Source organism: Scyliorhinus torazame, chromosome 14 (assembly GCF_047496885.1).
Source record: "Scyliorhinus torazame isolate Kashiwa2021f chromosome 14, sScyTor2.1, whole genome shotgun sequence".
Taxonomy (NCBI): Eukaryota; Metazoa; Chordata; class Chondrichthyes; order Carcharhiniformes; family Scyliorhinidae; genus Scyliorhinus; species Scyliorhinus torazame.
The window spans coordinates 219,534,083-219,554,938 of NC_092720.1; the positions used below are offsets into that span (position 1 = coordinate 219,534,083).

The window sequence follows — 20,856 nt, forward strand, 5'->3', positions numbered from 1 at the left end:
GCCTTGGTGAGACCACACCTGGAGTATTGTGAGCAGTTTTGGTCTCCCTGCCTGAGAAAGGATTTACTTGTCACAGAGGGAGTGCAGCGGTGATTCACTCGGCTAATACTGGGGTTGGGGGGACAGTGCAATGAGGAGAGAATGATTCGACTGGGCCTGTGTTCACTCGGGTTTAGAAAGACGAGAGGAGATCTGTGTGTTTGTGTGGGCCTCACCCCCAACAACCCAAAGATATGCAGTGCAGGTGGATTGGTCACGATAAATTGCCCTTTAATTGGGGAAAACTAAATTTAGAGTACCCAATTCATTTTTTCCAATTAAGGGGCAATTTAATGAGGCCAATCCGCCTAACCTGTACATCTTTGGGTTGTGGGGGTGAGACCCACGCAGACACAGGGAGAATGTGCAAACTCCACATGGTTAGTGACCCAGAGCCGGGATCGAACCTGGAACCTCGGCGCCGTGAGGCAGCAGTGCTAACCACTGCATCTCTGTGCTGCCCTGGGGAAAACATTTTGTTAAACTAAATGTGTGCTGCAAGGGCAAAACTGACCAAGAATTGTACATATGTCCCGAAAGACATACTTGTTAGGTGAATCGGATATTCTGAATTCGCCCTCCAAGTACCCGAACAGGCGCCGGAATGTGGAGACCAGCGGCTTTTCACAGTAACTTCATTGCAGTATTAATGTAAGTCCACTTGTGATAATAAAGATTATTGTTAATAGAATTATTATTCTAAGATCTGATTGAAACGTATAAAATTCTAACAGGGCTGGACAGACTAGATTCAGGGCAGATGTTTTCCCTGGTTGGGGAATCTCGAACCAGGGGACACAGTCTCAGGATACGGGGTAGACCATTCAGGACCAAAATTAGGAAATATTTCTTCATTCAAAGGGTTGTGAACCTGTGGAATTCCAGACCACAGGAAGTGACCACAAATCCCTGAAATATTCCCTGGCTCTACCTTCCTGACTTATCTCCGGAGCATCTTGACAACAAGGACTCCAACGCCAGACTCCTATTCATTGACTACAGCTCCGCCTTCAACACCATAATCCCAGCCAAGCTTGTATCCAAACTCCAAAACCTAGGACTTGGCTCCTCCCTTTGTAACTGGATCCTCGACTTCCTGACCCATAGACCACAATCAGTGAGGATAAACAACAACACCTGCTCCATGGTAGTCCTCAATACCGGGGCCCCGCAAAGCTGCATAATTAGCACCCTACTATACTCCCTCTGCACACACGACTGTGGGGCAAAATTTGGCTTCAACTCCATCCACAGGTTTGCTGATGACACGACCGCAGTGGGTCAGATCTCAAACAACGATGAGTCAGAATACAGGAAAGTGGGCAGCATAATCAAAGACCCCTCCCACCCAGATTATTCTCTCTTCTTCCATCAGGCAGAAGAAACAAAAGTCTGAGATCACGGACGAGCAGATTCAAAATCAGCTTCTTCCCCGCTGTTACCAGACTCCTGAATGACTCACCTATGGACTGAACAGATCTCTCCACACATCTTCTCTACTCAGGAGTACTACACTTCGTATGTTCACCCAATGTCTCTGTGTATGTATTTACATTGTGTATCTATCGTATGTTTTTCATGTATATAACGATCTGTCTGGACAGTGCGCAGAACAATAGGTTTCACTGTACCTCAGTACACGTGACAATAAATCCAAATATTGAAGAAAGAGACAGATACTTTTTACATTTCAATGGCATCAAGGGGTTTGGGGAGAAAGCGGGAATGTGGCATTGAGATAGAGGATCAGACACAATCATATTGAATGGTGGAGCAGGCTCGAAGGGCCGAATGGCCTACTCCTTTTTTATATGTTTCTGTGTTTATGTGTGGGGTTTGGGGGGGGGGGGGTTGCACCTGTGCTTGTGGGGGGTGGGTTTGCCCCTGTGCTTGTAGGGGAGGGGGTTTTCCGTATCCGTGAGGGGTGGGGCTGTATTATTTTAACACAGATCAGGGCGCCCCGATCTCGGTGGAGCCGGCGTTGCCGGATCTATCAGGCCCCGCCCTGCCAGCGTGAGGGTGAAAACCACGGCCATAGATTTTCTGAGCTCAGAGTGCCAGAGAATCTGGAGAGAAAACTCAGCTGTGCAGCTGGAGAGCTACACACCGGCTTTCTCTCTCTAACCAGCTCTCTGTGCACAGAGAGCAAAATCCCACCCAATGTGTCAAAGAGCAGCACGGAGTTAATTCCTTATGGATTGTGAAAAAGGGTCAGGAATGACCAGGATGCTGAAGAGAACGGAGATTCTCGTCATTCACAAAAAGTCCCATCTGGTCAGTGTGTGAAATAGTCCCTCCGAATCAAACTGCCTCTGCCCGGCTTCACACACTGATCCCTGTTTGGGCAGAGATGTGAAAGTGAGTGTCTGCCTCCTCAAAACCAGACCGTTCCCGATTGGCAGCTTTGATTGGCAGCCTGCCCTGGAGAAGGAAAACTCTGATTTGAAACCCCAGCCATGGGTCAAATAGTAAAGTCTTCATTGGCTGACAGTGCGGAAGGAGACAGACAAGACCAATGGTCTGGATGTCGAAAGAGCTGCTGAGGCTCTCCAGCTTGTTCAGTATCGAGGAAAAGGACAAGTGTAAAGTTAAAAGCTGCAGCCTTTCAGCTGCTACACTGTGACACACATTACACCAGTGCAGCAATAGCTGCCTCAGAGCAGAGAGCGGCTCTGTACAAACCTCACCCACTTCAATATACTCCCTGTGCAGCTTGTTCAACAAATCAACTCAACCAACACCCCCATCATCAGTATGCAAAGCCCTGAGGGCTGGGGGAGGAGTCAGCCAGCACCAGAGACATTTCAGACTCGCTTTTAATTCAAATATTATTCTTGCAAAAAATTCAGACAACCTTGTAATTCTCCAAAGCTGATTTTTATCAAAAAATCTTCATTTTCACAGTGATATAACTTTCAGTCAAAATTCATAACAAATAAATACCAAACATCCAACTTGAGTTGGAGTCAGGCTGGGTTTACGTAAAGGGACAGGTCAGGAGGAGCTGGACAATATGTTTCAGTTTGTGTTTCCCACAAAGTAAAACACAACTTGACCATCCGTGCCTGGGGCTGCTTTGAGACAGAAGTATATGAAGGAGAGCAGCAGGCTGCCAGTCACTCACAGGACACAATCCCCACCTCCTCCCATCCTCTCTCCACCCACCCCCACCACCAACAGACCTTCACTCCCATCGCCTGGGTTCAATTATTCCCTGTCGTTCACTCTAACCCTGTTTATTCTTGATTCTGCTCCGGGTTTTGTCTCCAGCTCTCAAAGTGGGCGGGACCGAGAGCAGCAAATAACAATAATTCCTTGATGTGGAGATGCCGGCGTTGGACTGGGGTGGGCACAGTAAGAAGTCTGACACCAGGTTAAAGTCCAACAGGTTTGTTTCGAATTGCTAGCTGTCAGAGCACTGCTCCTTCCTCAGGTGAATTCCGTGAGTATTGCAGTGAACGTCATGAGGGAATTACTGAACTGAATATGTTCAGTAGCGGAGCAGGAACATTGAAACTGAAAGTGGTTTGAATCAGGAAGTGCTGAGTGTGAACATGGCTTCCAGACAACAGGAGGAGAGTTGGACCGAGGAGACAATTTGTCCCATTTGTCTTGATTTCTTCACTGATCCGGTTTCACTGGAGTGTGGACACAACTTCTGCCGCTCCTGTATCACCCAGTGTTGGGAAAAGGAGAGAAACTCCTGCCCGGAATGTAGACAGGAGTTTCCAGAAAGAATCCTCAGGGCCAATCGGGTCTTAGCGAATCTGGCTGAGAAAGCTCGAAAATTAAAGCTGAATGGGAAAGAGAAGGAAAGTAAACTTCACTGTGAGGAACATCAGGAAGAACTGAAGCTGTTTTGTGAAACTGACAAGAAATTGATCTGTGTGAATTGTGTAGATTCGCAGGAACACAGAGAACACCGCTTCATCCCGATTCAGAAAGCTGTTGAAATCTACAAGGTAAAAGGGAACAGATTGGATCCCCTGATTATCTGATCACATTTTCAGGATCTAACACTTTTATTTTCTGATTTTCTCTCCCAATCCCAGGATGGGGTGAAATCTTCCTTCGATTCTCTCACGGAGAAGAAATCGACGGTTCTAGAAATGGAGCAGCAGCAGAAACAGAAGATTTCCCAAATTAGGGTAAAGTCTCCCTGTGCTGAGCATCCAAATTTAATCCTTTATTTTGTTGTTTTTATGACAGAAACATATTATTTTTAATGTTTCTTCTTGTAGAAACAGTCGGTCAGTCTGCAGAGCCACATCACATCCGAGTTCACTAAACTGCACCAGATTCTCACTGAGAAAGAGCAGCGTTTCATCCGAGATCTCAGGGAAGAAGAGGAAAAAATTCTAAAACCGATGGAGGAAAATCTTTGTGAAATTCAAGAGAATTTAAATTCTATTCAGGAGAAACTCTCAAAGTTGGAAAACCAGTTGGAACAAAAAGATGGAGTGAGATTTCTGAAGGTGAGGGATTATATTTCAGTTTCGTTCAGTGAAAGTTCACAGTCACAACATGATCCACACGAGCCTCCTCCCATCCTACTTCATTTCCCTGTCAATATATCCTTCTGTTCCTTTCTCCATCATCTGTATCCAGCTTCTCCTTAAATGTAGCCCTGGATTTCCCTGGGTGGGTGGAATTTAATGCTGTTCCCCCCAGGGTACATTTAGTCAGGGTGTGGGGTGAGTGGAAGGGGACATGGGGAATGACACTGTGGAGTTTCTGTTGTCTTTCCATCTCTACACAGATTAAGTCCGTGGTGGTAAGTCTTGTGGGACAGCCTTCCTGTAACCAATTCAGCCCCTTAACAGGGCCATGAATGTTCTCATCCTGCTGTCACTGGTATTCCCCCAGCAATGAGCAGGGGTCTCACAATACGGGGAGCCTGAAAACCAAACCCTGTTGGGGTTACTGGTGGGATTTTGGAAGGGGATGGGGGGAGAGGTGGTGGGATTGAGGATGTAGCGGGAATGCCCTTGTTCAGTTGCACTGTGTACCTGATTGAGGGACTGTAAGAGGTTCACGCTCCCGTTTCCTCTGACTGATGGTTCTTGACTTGAGGATTTTGTAAAGGACAAAATTACACAGACACGGGGATTGGCTCAACCACAAACTTGTTGTTTAGTGAAAACACTCCCAACACCCGAATACAAAGAGCTGTAAATAGTGTAAATCACATCACACAGCATTTAATTGGTTTTCCAATTTAAATCCCTCCACAATTTAACCTCAGCTTCCACATAAACACACAAATCACCACAACTTATTAAAAAGCCTCTCCTGAAAATCCACAGACAAAACCCCACATTTCAGCCCAAACGTTCCTAAATTCAAACCCAAATCCCCCCAGGATTTGGATGTTACACTGAAGTTATTTTAAAACCTCAGCCCCAATCCCCCTCGGATTTGGCTGATAAATTACAATTCCCCACCCGGCTGCTCCTTCTGGTGTGAATTGTAGGCCCGGGAGCCAGGTTGACCGTTCTTGACCCTCCTTCTTGGCTGCAGTGCCAGACCCTTGGATCTTGTCCTTTTAATGATGATTCTTATCGGAATATCACAAACACATTTCCTGAAGCCATCCTGCTGGAGGGTCAGTGCTCAGCACCTTTCAATCTCTTTACACAGTCATTTTCAATCCCAGGGTCGCGGCGTTCCCGATCGCGGGAAGTGGGACCCTCATAAAATCCAACCCATGGGGTTTAAACTGAATTGGAAAAGCAGCAGTTAATGATGTTGGAATCAGGTTTAAACTGGCTTCACAAACTCATTAATGAGACTAATTAACTTCCTGTCGCTAGTCTGGTGCATTGACCCCTTCCCGACTCTGACTTAATCCCGGGAGGTTTTCCTGCCATCGACAGACTGAGCCGTGTCCTCTCGTGTGATTCCCTATGTCCGGACACCATGCTCGCTGCTGTGACAGACTGGAGTAAATTCCACCCCGTGTGACAGTGAGTTCCACATTCCCATCACTCTCTCGGCAAAGAAGTTTCTCCTGAACTCCCGATTGGATTTATTTGTAACTTTATGGTTGTGTTATGTAATTTGGAAGAACACAAGCTGCCACTTGATGCAGTTTTGAGTAAAAGTTGCTCCAAACTTTGAAGTGAGTTGAATCTGTTTTATTGAACTATTAGCACAGTTCTCAATGAGTTCGACTCTCTGCTGATCTAAATGTAGTAACTCAGTCTAACTGAACCAGCCTTGCTCTAAGCCACGTGCTGGGGTGTGATGCTGAGGATACACCCTGTCTCACTCTGTAGATGTTGGTCTGTGGAAAGAGGCGGGGTGTGAGTGCCTCATCCCTTTTATAGTGAGATACCACCCCTCAGTGTCCTGACTGCTCATTGGTCGTGTCCAAATTCTGTGTGTTCATTACCTGCATGTTTGCATATCATAGAACATACTGTGCAGAAGGAGGCCATTCAGCCCATCGAGTCTGCACCGACCCACTTAAACCCTCACTTCCACTGTAATCCCATAACCCAATAACCCTCCAAATCTTTTTGGACACTAAGGGCAATTTAGCATGGCCAATCCACCTAACCTGCACGTCTTTGGACTGTGGGAGGAAACCGGAGCACCCGGAGGAAACCCACGCAGACACGGGGAGAACGTGCAGACTCCGCACAGTTAGTGACCCAGTGGGGAATCGAACCTGGGACCCTGGCGCTGTGACGCCACAGTGCTAGCCACTTGAGCTACCATGCTACTATATCATGACATATATTATGTTTCTATCCCTATTTCTGGATTCTCTACAGTGTAAACATCTTCACTGAATCTATCAAACCCGACCCCTTTCATCATTTGAAAGATCTCTATCAGGTCTTCTCTTTTCTACAGTAAAGTTGATCAATCTTTGCTGTTAGTTGAAGCCTCTCAGTTGCTGTCAATCTTTTTGATACTTTCTCCTGTGCTTCAATATCCTTTGTGGAACATCCTCTTTCTATTCCATGTCTGCAGCAATGGGAATTGACAATTCTCAGCAGCTTGTAACAATGTGAGGGTCATTTCTGCTTTCTGGATATAGACAGTCCGTCTCTGTCAACTCAGATTTGTGTTTTGTTTATTTCAGGAGGTAGCATCTCGGAAGAGGAGGTAGGACATGAACTTTACTGAATCTCAGGGCAAGTTGGTAAAATTACTCAGCAAAGTGTTTATCGTCAATTTATAATCAACTCTTTAATATTTACAGGATTAGCAATGAGGATAAAATTCTGTCACTAGCAGATGGTGTCCTGTCCATCGGAAAATTCAACAGCCCTTTCCCGTTCCCAGTGTGGAGAGAAATGCTGGATGTCATTAACCCTGGTAAAAGTCAGATAAGTTCCTCTGTCCTGATTTATATCTTATATTTCAATCATTATCCATATAAATATCAAAGACACCGGGCGGGATTCTCCGGTCCACCAGCCCCCTTTTCCTGGGCAGCGGCCCTCACCGGCAGCGGGATTCTCCGTCTCCGCCACCTGCCAATGGGATTGCCCATTGTGGCCACCCCACACCGCCGGGAAACCCGTGGGCGTGGGAGCGCTGCCGGCGCAACGGAGAATCCGTCGGCAGGGAGTATGTTTAAGAGCTTTGTTATAAAGGAATGAGGATAAAAATGGTCCTGATTGGAATTAAAGTCTGATTCATGCACCTAATCCACATTCTAAACATCATTCTCAGCTCGGTCAGCTGAAACTGTCAGCTCCCTAAACATCACCAATACAGGAACTCTCAGATGAAGCTCTGTCTCCAGAACCCATCCATACTTTACAAACTTCAGCAAGTGGAAACTCCGCCATTCCCAGCTGAACCTTTCCTCCCCGAAAATCCCAGAGTGACCGTATTTAACCGTGACCGTGTTTCCCGGCGCTCGCAGTGCCGAGAAACACATGGCGATAAAACGCCCCCCACGTTGGGTTCGGTGCCTGTGGGGAACGCGGGGCCGAGGCCGCTCATCGCCCCGTTTTGTGCAGTGAGGAGCTCCGCTCGCCCGAACTCCTCAGTGCAGCGAGAGATCGGGACGCCATTTTAAAATGATATCCCGATCTCCCAGGCCACCGACGCCACCCCGACGCTCCCCCTCCAAAGCACCAACTCACTTTGGGAGGGTCCCCAGCTCCCCCCGCAACACACACGCTGGACACCCCCAGCCTGATCACCAGCACACAGAAAATGGCAGCTTGGCACATTGGCAGTGACAGCCTGGCAGTGCCCTTGTCAGCTAGCAGTGTGATGCAACCATCAATTCACTCAAAGACACGAGGAGAAGTAAACCGTGGTTTTAATCAGCTTAGAACAGTGCCTGCCTGCGACTGGTACAATAATGGGAACCGCCTGCAGGTTAGCTGCTCTTTATACTTCCTTTCAAGGGGAGGAGCCATGGGCGGAGCCCGTACATGCCCCAACATATCCCCCTGTGGGTGAAGCCACACAATGGCCCACAGAACATAGAACATAACAGCGCAGTACAGGCCCTTCGGCCCTCGATGTTGCGTCAATCTGTGAAACCAATCCAAAGCACTATTCCATTATCGTCCATATGTTTATCCAATGACCATTTAAATGCCCTTAGTGTCCTTGATATGTATGTCCCTGTCAGGCAGGGAAGAGATGGTCGAGTGAGGGAACCATGGTTGACAAGAGAGGTTGAATGTCTTGTTAAGAGGAAAAAGGTGACTTATGTCAGGCTGAGGAAACAAGGTTCAGACAGGGCATTGGAGGGATACAAGATAGCCAGGAGGGAACTGAAGAAAGGGATTAGGAGAGCTAAGAGAGGGCATGAACAATCTTTGGCGGGTAGGATCAAGGAAAACCCCAAGGCCTTTTACACATATGTGAGAAATATGAGAATGACTAGAGCGAGGGTAGGTCCGATCAAGGACAGTAACCGGAGATTGTGTATTGAGTCTGAAGAGATAGGAGAGGTCTTGAATGAGTATTTTTCTTCTGTATTTACAAATGAGAGGGGCGATATTGTTGGAGAGGACAGTGTGAAACAGATTGGTAAGCTCGAGGAAATACTTGTCAGGAAGGAAGATGTGTTGGGCATTTTGAAAAACTTGAGGATAGACAAGTCCCCCGGGCCTGACGGGATATATCCAAGGATTCTATGGGAAGCAAGAGATGAAATTGCAGAGCCGTTGGCAATGATCTTTTCGTCCTCACTGTCAACAGGGGTGGTACCAGGGGATTGGAGAGTGGCGAATGTCGTGCCCCTGTTCAAAAAAGGAACTAGGGATAACCCTGGGAATTACAGGCCAGTTAGTCTTACTTCGGTGGTAGGCAAAGTAATGGAAAGGGTACTGAAGGATAGGATTTCTGAGCATCTGGAAAGACACTGCTTGATTGGGGATAGTCAGCACGGATTTGTGAGGGGTAGGTCTTGCCTTACAAATCTTATTGAATTCTTTGAGGAGGTGACCAAGCATGTGGATGAAGGTAAAGCAGTGGATGTAGTGTACATGGATTTTAGTAAGGCATTTGATAAAGTTCCCCATGGTAGGCTTATGCAGAAAGTAAGGAGGCATGGGATAGTGGGAAATTTGGCCAGTTGGATAACGAACTGGCTAACCGATAGAAGTCAGAGAGTGGTGGTGGATGGCAAATATTCAGCCTGGATCCCAGTTACCAGTGGCGTACCGCAGGGATCAGTTCTGGGTCCTCTGCTGTTTGTGATTTTCATTAATGACTTGGATGAGGGAGTTGAAGGGTGGGTCAGTAAATTTGCAGACGATACAAAGATTGGTGGAGTTGTGGATAGTAAGGAGGGCTGTTGTCGGCTGCAAAGAGACATAGATAGGATGCAGAGCTGGGCTGAGAAGTGGCAGATGGAGTTTAACCCTGAAAAGTGTGAGGTTGTCCATTTTGGAAGGACAAATATGAATGCGGAATATAGGGTTAACGGTAGAGTTCTTGGCAATGTGGAGGAGCAGAGAGATCTTGGGGTCTATGTTCATACATCTTTGAAAGTTGCCACTCAAGTGGATAGAGCTGTGAAGAAGGCCTATGGTGTGCTCGCGTTCATTAACAGAGGGATTGAATTTAAGAGCCGTGAGGTGATGATGCAGCTGTACAAAACTTTGGTAAGGCCACATTTGGAGTACTGTGTACAGTTCTGGTCGCCTCATTTTAGGAAGGATGTGGAAGCTCTGGAAAAGGTGCAAAGAAGATTTACCAGGATGTTGCCTGGAATGGAGAGTAGGTCTTACGAGGAAAGGTTGAGGGTGCTAGGCCTTTTCTCATTAGAGCGGAGAAGGATGAGGGGCGACTTGATAGAGGTTTATAAGATGATCAGGGGAATAGATAGAGTAGACAGTCAGAGACTTTTTCCCCGGGTGGAACACACCATTACAAGGGGACATAAATTTAAGGTGAAAGGTGGAAGATATAGGAGGGATATCAGAGGTAGGTTCTTTACCCAGAGAGTAGTGGGGGCATGGAATGCACTGCCTGTGGAAGTAGTTGAGTCGGAAACATTAGGGACCTTCAAGCAGCTATTGGATAGGTACATGGATGACGGTAAAATGATATAATGTAGATTTATTTGTTCTTAAGGGCAGCACGGTAGCATTGTGGATAGCACAATTGCTTCACAGCTCCATGGTCCCAGGTTCGATTCCGGCTTGGGTCATTGTCTGTGCGGAGTCTGCACGTCCTCCCCGTGTCTGCGTGGGTTTCCTCCGGGTGCTCCGGTTTCCTCCCACAGTCCAAAGATGTGCGGGGTAGGTGAATTGGCCAATGATAAATTGCCCTTAATGTCCAAATTGCCCTTGGTGTTGGGTGGAGGTGTTGAGTTTGGGTATGGTGCTCTTTCCAAGAGCCGGTGCAGACTGAAAGGGCCGAATGGCCTCCTTCTGCACTGTAAATTCAATGATAATCTATGATTAATCTAGGACAAAGGTTCGGCACAACATCGTGGGCCGAAGGGCCTGTTCTGTGCTGTATTTTCTATGTTCTATGTTCTATGTTGGCGAGTCCATTACTGTTGCAGGCAGGGCATTCCACGCCCTTACTACTCTCTGAGTAAAGAACCTAACTCTGACATCTGTCCTATATCTATTTCCCCTCAGTTTAAAGATATGTCCCCTCGTGCTAGACATCACCATCCGAGGAATAAGGTTCTCACTGTCCACCCTATCTAATCCTCTGATCATCTTTTATGCCTCCATTAAGTCACCTCTTAACCTGCTTCTCTCTAACGAAAACAGCCTCAAGTCCCTCAGCCTTTCCTCATAAGACCTTCCCTCCATACCAGGCAACATCCTGGTAAATCTCCTCTGCACCCTTTCCAATGCTTCCACATCCTTCCTATAATCCGGTGACCAGAACTGCACACAATACTCCAAATGCGACCGCACCAGGGTTTTGTACAGCTGCAACATGACCTCATGGCTCAGAAACTCAATCCCTCTACCAATAAAAGCTAACACACCGTACGCCTTCTTAACAACCCTATCAACCTGGGTGGCAACTTTCAGGGATCTATGTACATGGACACCAAGATCTCTCTGCTCATCTACACTGCCAAGAATCTTACCATTAGCACAGTACTCTGTATTCCTGTTACACGTTCCAAATGAATCACCTCACACTTTTCTGCATTCAACTCCATTTGCCACCTCTCAGCCCAGCTCTGCAGCTTATCTATGTCCCTCTGTAACCTGCAACATCCTTCCCCACTGTGCACAACTCCACCAACTTTAGAGTCATCTGCAAATTTACTGACCCATCCTTCCACGCCCTCCTCCAGATCTTTTATAAAAATGACAAACAGCAGTGGCCACAAAACAGATCCTTGTGGAACACCACTTGGAACCGAACTCCAGGCTGAACATTTCCCATCAACCACCACCCTCTGTCTTGTTACAGCTAGCCAATTTCTGGTGGAGCCCACAGGGTTAACAACATAACACAACAGCAGAACATGATACAAATGCACTGGTGAATTATTAGCACTATACATTCCCCACACAGGGCCACCTGGGTGCCTGTGTGCTTTGTTTGGGGTGAGCTCTGCTATTCCCCTGCTTCCCCTGCAGTGGGGCTGAGCTTCTGATGAGTGAACTGAGGAGTGGCAGCACCTGGTGTGTCACTGATTGAGCTTGGCCACGCCCATCCTGGTGATGGTTCAGCCGGGGTCTGAGGCTTTCCAGAGGGGCGGCCTGGGTGGTTCCCAAACGACCAGAGGCTCTGTGAACATTTCCAGGACACAGTGAGCAGTCAGCAGAGTGAGCAGCCAGGGGCCTGTGAGTAGCACCAAAGGGGTGTGTTTAAAACCCAGACTGCAGCAATGGGGGTCTGAGCCAGGCCACCCCGATCCCGAGGGGGACACCCCGAGTGCACAGACCTGTCACCAAGTCGCTCCCCGTTACTCCCCCGGCCCAGGCAGCCCCCCCAGCAAGTCCCACAATTATTGAGGCTTTTTGAGGGTTTTTCCCCTCTCTCTGCCCCTCAGCAGCCATGGAGCCCAGTCCCCGTTTGGAAATACTTGCACTAATTCACACCCGCGTGACGTCTGCCTGAGAGGGGCGGAGCATCGTGGAAGGGCGGAGCATACTGTGTCCAATCCGCTGATTAGATTTAAATCTATGTAAATGAGGGTGTTACATGGGCCCGCTGCAGGGCACAAACTTTGATTTCACTGCCAGGGAGGGACTGGAGCCTGGCGCGGAATCAGTGCCGGGCACAAACCTCGATTTGTGCATTACGCCCGATTCTCCGCCCGATCGCACTTCCGGTGCCGTGAAGCGGAGAATCCGCCATATTTGTTTCCACGGAGCAGAACGGAAATATCTCGATGTTGAGATCTTCATCTAAATTTGAGAAGAGATTAGTTTATTTTGATGATGTCACCCACCCCCCCCACAAACACACACACACACACACACACAGTTACACACACACACAGTTACACACACACACACAGTTACACACACAGTTACACACACACATTTACACACACACACAGTTACACACACACACAGTTACACACACAGTTACACACACACATTTACACACACACCCACACACACAGTTACACACATACACACACACAGTTACACACACAGTTACACACAGTTACACACACACAGTTACACACACACATTTACACACACAGTTACACACACACACATACACCGACACACACAGTTACACACACACACACAGTTACACACACACACAGTTACACACACACACACACACAGTTACACACACACAGTTACACACACAGTTTCACACCCACACAGTTACACACACACACAGTTACACGCAGTTACACACAAACAGTTACACACACAGAGTTACACACAGAGTTACACACACACAGTTACACACACACAGTTACCCACACACACACACATGCACACACAGTTGAACACACAGTTACACACACACAGTTACACACGCACACAGTTACACACATACACATACACACACAGTTACACACGCACACACAGTTACACACACACACACAGTTACACACCCACACACACACATGCACACACAGTTACACACACGCATACACACAGTTACACACACGCACAGTTACACACATACACAGTTACACACACACACACAGTTACACCCACACACAGTTACACGCGCACATACACACACACACAGTTATACACACACACACACTTTCACACACCCACACCCACAGTTACACACACACAGTTATACACACGCACACACAGTTTCACACCCACACAGTTACACACACACAGTTACACGCAGTTACACACAAACAGTTACACACACACACACACACAGTTACACACACACACAGTTACACACACACACAGTTACACACACAGTTACACACACACATTTACACACACACAGTTACACACACACAGTTACACACACAGTTACACACACACATTTACACACACACCCACACACACAGTTACACACACACACACACACAGTTACACACAGTTACACACACACACACAGTTACACACACACATTTACACACACACCCACACACACAGTTACACACACACACATACACCGACACACACAGTTACACACACACACACAGTTACACACACACAGTTACACACACAGTTTCACACCCACACAGTTACACACACACACAGTTACACGCAGTTACACACAAACAGTTACACACACAGAGTTACACACAGAGTTACACACACACAGTTACACACACACACAGTTACCCACACACACACACATGCACACACAGTTGAACACACAGTTACACACACACACAGTTACACACACACACAGTTACACACATACACATACACACACAGTTACACACGCACACACAGTTACACACACACACACAGTTACACACCCACACACACACATGCACACACAGTTACACACACGCATACACACAGTTACACACACGCACAGTTACACACATACACAGTTACACACACACACACAGTTACACCCACACACAGTTACACGCGCACATACACACACAGTTATACACACACACACACTTTCACACACCCACACCCACAGTTACACACACACAGTTACACACACGCACACACAGTTTCACACCCACACAGTTACACACACACAGTTACACGCAGTTACACACAAACAGTTACACACACAGAGTTACACACACAAAGTTACACACACACAGTTACACACGCACACACAGTGACACACACAGTTACACACAGTTACACACACAGTTTTACACACACACACACACACACAGTTACACACACAGTTACACACACACACACAGTCTCTCCCCGATCCTCAGTGAGTCTCCCCCCCGATCCCCAGTGAGTCTCTACCCCCGATCCCCAGTAAGTCTCTCCACCATCCCCAGTGAATCTCTCCCCCGATCCCCAGTGAGTCTCTACCCCCGATCCCCAGTGAGTCTCTCCACCGATCCCCAGTGAATCTCTCCCCCGATCCCCAGTGAGTCGCTCCCCCCGATCCCCAGTGAGTCTCTCCCCGAGCCGCTGTGAGTCTCCCCCCGATCCCCAGTGAGTCTCTCCCCCCGATCCCCAGTGAGTCTCTCCCCAATCCCCAGTAAGTCTCTTTTCCCGATCCCCAGTGAGTCTCTCCCCCCGATCCCCAGTGAGTATCCCCCGATCCCCAGTGAGTATCCCCCGATCTCCAGTGAGTCTCCCCATCGATCCCCAGTGAGTCTCCCCCCGATCCGCAGTGAGTCTCTCCCCAATCCCCAGTTGTCCCTCCCCCGATCCCCAGTGAGTCTCTCCCCGATCCCCAGTGAGTCTCCCCCCCGATCCCTAGTGAGTCTCTCCCCCCCGATCCCCAGTGAGTCTCTCCATCGATCCCCAGTGAGTCTCTCCCCGATCCCCAGTGAGTCTCACACCGATCCCCAGTGAGTCTCTCCCCCCAATCCCCAGAGAGTCTCTCCCCCCGATCCCCAGTGAGTCTCCCCCAATCCCCAGAGAGTCTCTCCCCCCGATCCCCAGTGAGTCTCCCCCGAACCCCAGTGAATCTCTCCCCCCGATCCCCAGTGAGTCTCCCCCCGATCCCCAGTGAGTCTCTCTCCCCGATCCCCAGTGAGTCTCTCCCCGATCCCCAGTGAGTCTCCACCCATTCCCCAGTGATCCCCCGATCCCCAGTGAGTCTCTCCCCCGATCCCCAGTGAGTCTCCCCCCGATCCCCAGAGAGTCTCTGCCCCCGATCCCCAGTGAGTCTCCCCCGATCCCCAGAGAGTCTCTCTCCGATCCCCAGTGAGTCTCTCACCCCGATCCCCAGTGAGTCTCCCTCTGATCCCCAGTGAGTCTCCCCCCGATCCCCAGTGAGTCTCCCCCGATCCCCAGTGAGACTCCCCCGATCCCCAGTGAGTGTCTTCCCGATCCCCAGTGAGTCTCTCCCCGATCCCGTGAGCCTCTCCCCGATCCCCAGTGTGTCTCCCCCCCAGATCCCCAGTGAGTCTCTCTTCCCGATCCCGTGAGTCTCCCCCGATCCCCAGTGAGTCTCTCCCCCGATCCCCAGTGAGTCTCCCCCCGATCCCCAGTGAGTCTCTCCCCGATCCCCAGTGAGTCTCCCCCGATCCCCAGTGAGTCTCTCCCCGATCCCGTGAGTCTCCCCCCGATCCCCAGCGAGTCTCTCCCCCGATCCTCAGTGAGTCTCTCCCTGATTCCCAGTGAGTCTCCCCCCGATCCCCAGTGAGTCTCTCCCCCAATCCCCAGTGAGTCTCCCCCCGATCCCCAGTGAGTCTCTCCCCGATCCCCAGTGAGTCTCCCCCGATCCCCAGTGAGTCTCTCCCCGATCCCGTGAGTCTCTCCCCGATCCCGTGAGTCTCCCTCCGATCCCCAGTGAGTCTCTCCCCCCGATCCCCAGTGAGTCTCCCCCCGATCCCCAGTGAGTCTCTCCCCGATCCCCAGTGAGTCTCCCCGATCCCCAGTGAGTCTCTCCCCGATCCCGTGAGTCTACCCCCGATCCCCAGCGAGTCTCTCCCCCGATCCTCAGTGAGTCTCTCCCCGATCCCCAGTGAGTCTCTCCCCGATCCCGTGAATCTCCCGACGATCCCCAGTGAGTCTCTCCCCGATTCCCAGTGAGTCTCTCCCCGATTCCCAGTGAGTCTCCCCCGATCCCCAGTGAGTCTCTCCCCGAACCCGTGAGTCTCCCCCCGATCCCCAGTGAGTCTCTCCCCGATCCCCAGTGAGTCTCTCCACGATCCCCAGTGAGTCGCTCCCCTGATCCCCAGTGAGTCTCTAATTTTCTGTTTTTTCTCCCAGTCTCTGTGACTCTGGATGTGGAAACAGCGAATCCCTGGCTCGAGGTGTCTGAGGATCTGAAGAGTCTGAGACGGGCCCGGACCCAGAGGAGTCTCCCTGACACCAGGAAGAGGTTTACAGACTGGGAATGTGCGCTGGGCTCAGAGGGATTCACATCGGGGAGACATTACTGGGAAGTGGAGGTGACGGGGAATCGGGGCTGGAGTCTGGGAGTAGCCGCAGAGTCTGTGGAGAGGAAGGACTGGGTCAGACTGAGCCCAGAGACTGGATTCTGGACCATTGGGCGGGTTGTTGATCAGTTTTATATAAATTCCTCTCCTCAATCCTGTCTCCGTGTCGGTCAGATCCCCGGGAAGGTGGGAGTTTATCTCAGTTATGAGTCTGGGACAGTTTCATTTTACAACGTGGACACCAAGTCCCATCTCCACACCTTCACTGGGAATAAATTCACTGAGAAACTTTATCCTTTCTTCTGGACTTGGGATGTAAACCAGTTTCTGAGAATCTGCTCCGGTTCTGATCTGGATCGGGAAAGGGGCGGGGCCTTGGGGTGGTGACATCATCCCTGACATCACAATGACTTGAGGGTCAGGGGCAGAGGTCAGGGGTTGGGGGTCAGAAACTTACATAGACAACAGTTTGTCACTAAATGTGTTGGTTAATTTGCAAATTGTAAAATCCCAATCAGACTGTAAATAAAAACAACACAAATGTCATGATATTCAAACACACACATCATGATAGACACACCAACAGACAAATCACACAACACCACAACCAATCACAGAAAGATATAAAAGCACAAACACGACACCTGGTGGTCAGTATTAGCTGGAGAGGAGGACCAGGACAGACCTGCTACACAACACACTCAGGGAGACAGCACGTGCAGAGTATCCAGAACGAACTGTAGATAAGAGTTAAAATAAAATAGAGTTGTACCACATACAACTGTGTTGGCTCATCTGTGCACCAGAGAACCCAACACCACATGGCACAGGAGTGGATCGATACCTGCCGGCGTACCTCAGTGCACAGAGACAACCAGCAGTGCCCAGGCAAAATGATAGAGCTCCCGGTTCCACAGCCGCTCCAGTGCCACGGCGATCTCCGCGAAAACTGGCGGCGATTCCGGCAAGTGTTCGAATTGTTCCTGGTGGCAGCTGAACTCCAAGACCTGGATGATAGCGAAAAAATTGAATTTCTCCTCACCATCGCCGGTGCAAGGGCAAGAGAAATATTCACAAGGTTCAGGTTCTTCAGGAGGCAGCAAAGGTACGATTACCAGGTAGTCCTGGACAAATTCTCGAAGTACAGTGAAGAAAACGCAATCCAATCGGCAGGCAAAGGTAAGAAAAGCGGCAGTACTCACCTCGTGGCCGGGATCCCGGAGCCCGAATTCCCAGAGGCCGAAATCCCGGGCCTGAGAGAGGGCTGGGTCGAGGTCGGCGGCCATCTTGCTAAAGGTATCACGCTAGCACAGTTGCGCGAGCAGTGCGCAGAACCGGAAGTTTCGTTTCCGCATGCGCGAGATGCTGCGCATGCGCAGTCAAGAAAACGGCCATCGGTAAAGGAACCGCGATCTGAGCATGCGCAGTCGCTTCCTACGTGCTACATACCGAGCGTCAGGATGTCAGAGGCCCCAGACCGCACCAATTTAAAGGGGAAACATCCCAAATCCAATTTAAAAGGGAAACGTCCCAAATCAAAAAAACAAAAATCTGTTAAAGCTGTAAAACAACCTTCCCTCACCTGGAATGACAGCACATTGCCGCAAATTGACCCAGGAGATGAATTTGACCTCCGAAGAACCCTCCGACAAGCAGTTACCTACGCACAAGCCGATGATTCCGACCTCGAATACTTCGATGATGATCTTTACAGTGTTTCCGGACCTCGCGAGCCCAATGATAGCTCCGTGGTCCTATACGACTATGACTCGGACGAACCTTTCGTGTTGCACATTGGCGGCCCCCACATTGAATCCGACGCAGATGCGGATTCATTTTTCGGATTTGAGGATCTTCAACCCAGCAGATATGACGTCCCAACTTATCAGTGCCGGATGATGCTGCAGCCTGACATTAACAGACAGGGAGTGGTGCAAGCACACGGAGAGCGCCCTGCTGCCACACAGAGCGTGGTCCACGTCCCGCTCAACGTTCCCGACTCTATGAAAGAAGACATGCAAGACTCCAGAGCGCAGTCCTCGCATGAACCAGAAGTGACTCCAGAGTCACAAGCCTCCACAGCAAGCTCGTGGACAGACTCCACAATTGCAGAAACGCAAGACTCCAGAGCGCAGTCCTTGCACGAACAAGACCATGAGGGTCTAGCAACCTCTCCTGACCAACCAGCGGCAGACGATGCAAGTCTGCCATGCTCACGTGAACAGCAAGAAGGCTATAACAGCCTACCATGCTCCACTACACAGCAGCATGACCATGACGGTCTCTCATGCTACAATGAAGGGCACAGTGCTGAAGACTGTTCCAGCCCAACTGAAGACAAGCCAAAGGAGTCGCCTCTTCCAAGCCCGAAGAAAAAAGGTTTATGCGCTGACCTTCAGGATCATTATAGCCGAACAGAGATTAATAATGCTGCACGGTCACAGAAGGATGCTGAGGATTTGCTAAAGAAATTAATTGAATGTTTAACTTGCAAGGTGCAGACTGAGAATTGCCAGTGTTTTAGTACGGATCGAAAAAATGGACAAGACATTGATCCTCAGGTAATGGAAATAACACAACCTGAATCATATCTACAGCAGGGACAAATGTCTCCCTTCAACACAACGCCGCAAAGTCCCAACTTCGGAGACCAGCAGTTAGTCAGTAATGACTCTTCAAACCTTGAGGGGAACATTAATTGCATTGAACCTATACACACTCCACTGATAAATGAGCAGAACATTGGAGCAAGAATCCTGAGGACACCGACATCAAGTAGCCAGATAACAAATTTAAAACCCGCAGCAGTTTCAAGTGAACCAAGTGTGCTTTCCACTAATGGTGAAGATGCAGATAAGGTCGACCCGATTATCCATTGTACCACACTAACTCCAGTGATTAAGCAGTTATGTATGGGGAGTACAATGTGGGCAATTGAGAACAGTAAAAGAGAGACTGTGACCATGCCAGTCCCAGCAAAATCAGACCCAGAGACCATGAAGGCATGTACATTAGACAAAGATACATATGAGGTACCTGAGAAGAAAAGTGAAACGGAATGTTCTTTGGAAAATAGTACAATGTCGATAGAAACATTGGATCCTATATTCGAGACCATACATATGGGAGAATTTGGGGGTAATAAACAAGGTTCTGCAATGTCTGGGGGAAGATTTAAAATTCCAAAGAAGAAAAGCCCAAATGAAGGACAACGGCAAGACAATGACAGTCCACCGACATGGTGTGCACCACCAGATGAAAACTCTGGCAATTTACCCAACCCTAGTGAACAGCAAGCTGCTAATGAGGATCTATCCACGGGATGTGAGACGAGTGACGACAGCATCCCACTTCCCATGCAAAAGGTGCAAGGTGACAGACCTCGCCTAGTGCGTACCGAGGCACTCGACGATCACGGTGGGACCACTGACGACTGCGGTGGCGGCGCACCGCTTTCACCCTCGATGGCTTGAGCCTCTCCACTGGTCGGTGCATTCCTGCATGTTCCGACTCCAGAAGTGCAGCTTCAGGGAATCTCGGCTGCCTCCAGTGAACCTGTTGGGACTCCGGACGGGGAGCATCGACGGAAGGCAGACCGGACTCCAGATGGGGAGCAGCCAAGCGCCGACTCTGATTCGCGCACGCCAGACCTTGCTCCGGACGGGCGGTGTCGCGGCCTCGGTGATGGCACGCTCAGGGTGACGGCGGATGCCACGGCGACAGGGAATGGATCGCGTGGCAGTCCCACTGGGTCGGCAGTGGCGACCAGCACTGGCGGTCCAAGACGGACACACCAATTCGCGCCATCGCCAGACGTTGATGCGAGCAACAATTCTCTCTCCAAGGCGACATGCTTCGACGTTTCTCTGCGGAGTCGCCCTTCCGGCACAGCAGGTGGCCGGAACCAGCGTGCACGG

The 20,856-nt window shown here is 49.5% G+C and overlaps 1 pseudogene; it reads left to right on the forward strand.

Annotated features, from left to right (window-relative positions):
- The first annotated feature begins 3,313 nt into the window (after nucleotides 1-3,313).
- On the forward strand, nucleotides 3,314-17,354 carry LOC140389172 (zinc-binding protein A33-like; annotated as a pseudogene).
- The last annotated feature ends 3,502 nt before the right edge of the window (nucleotides 17,355-20,856 follow it).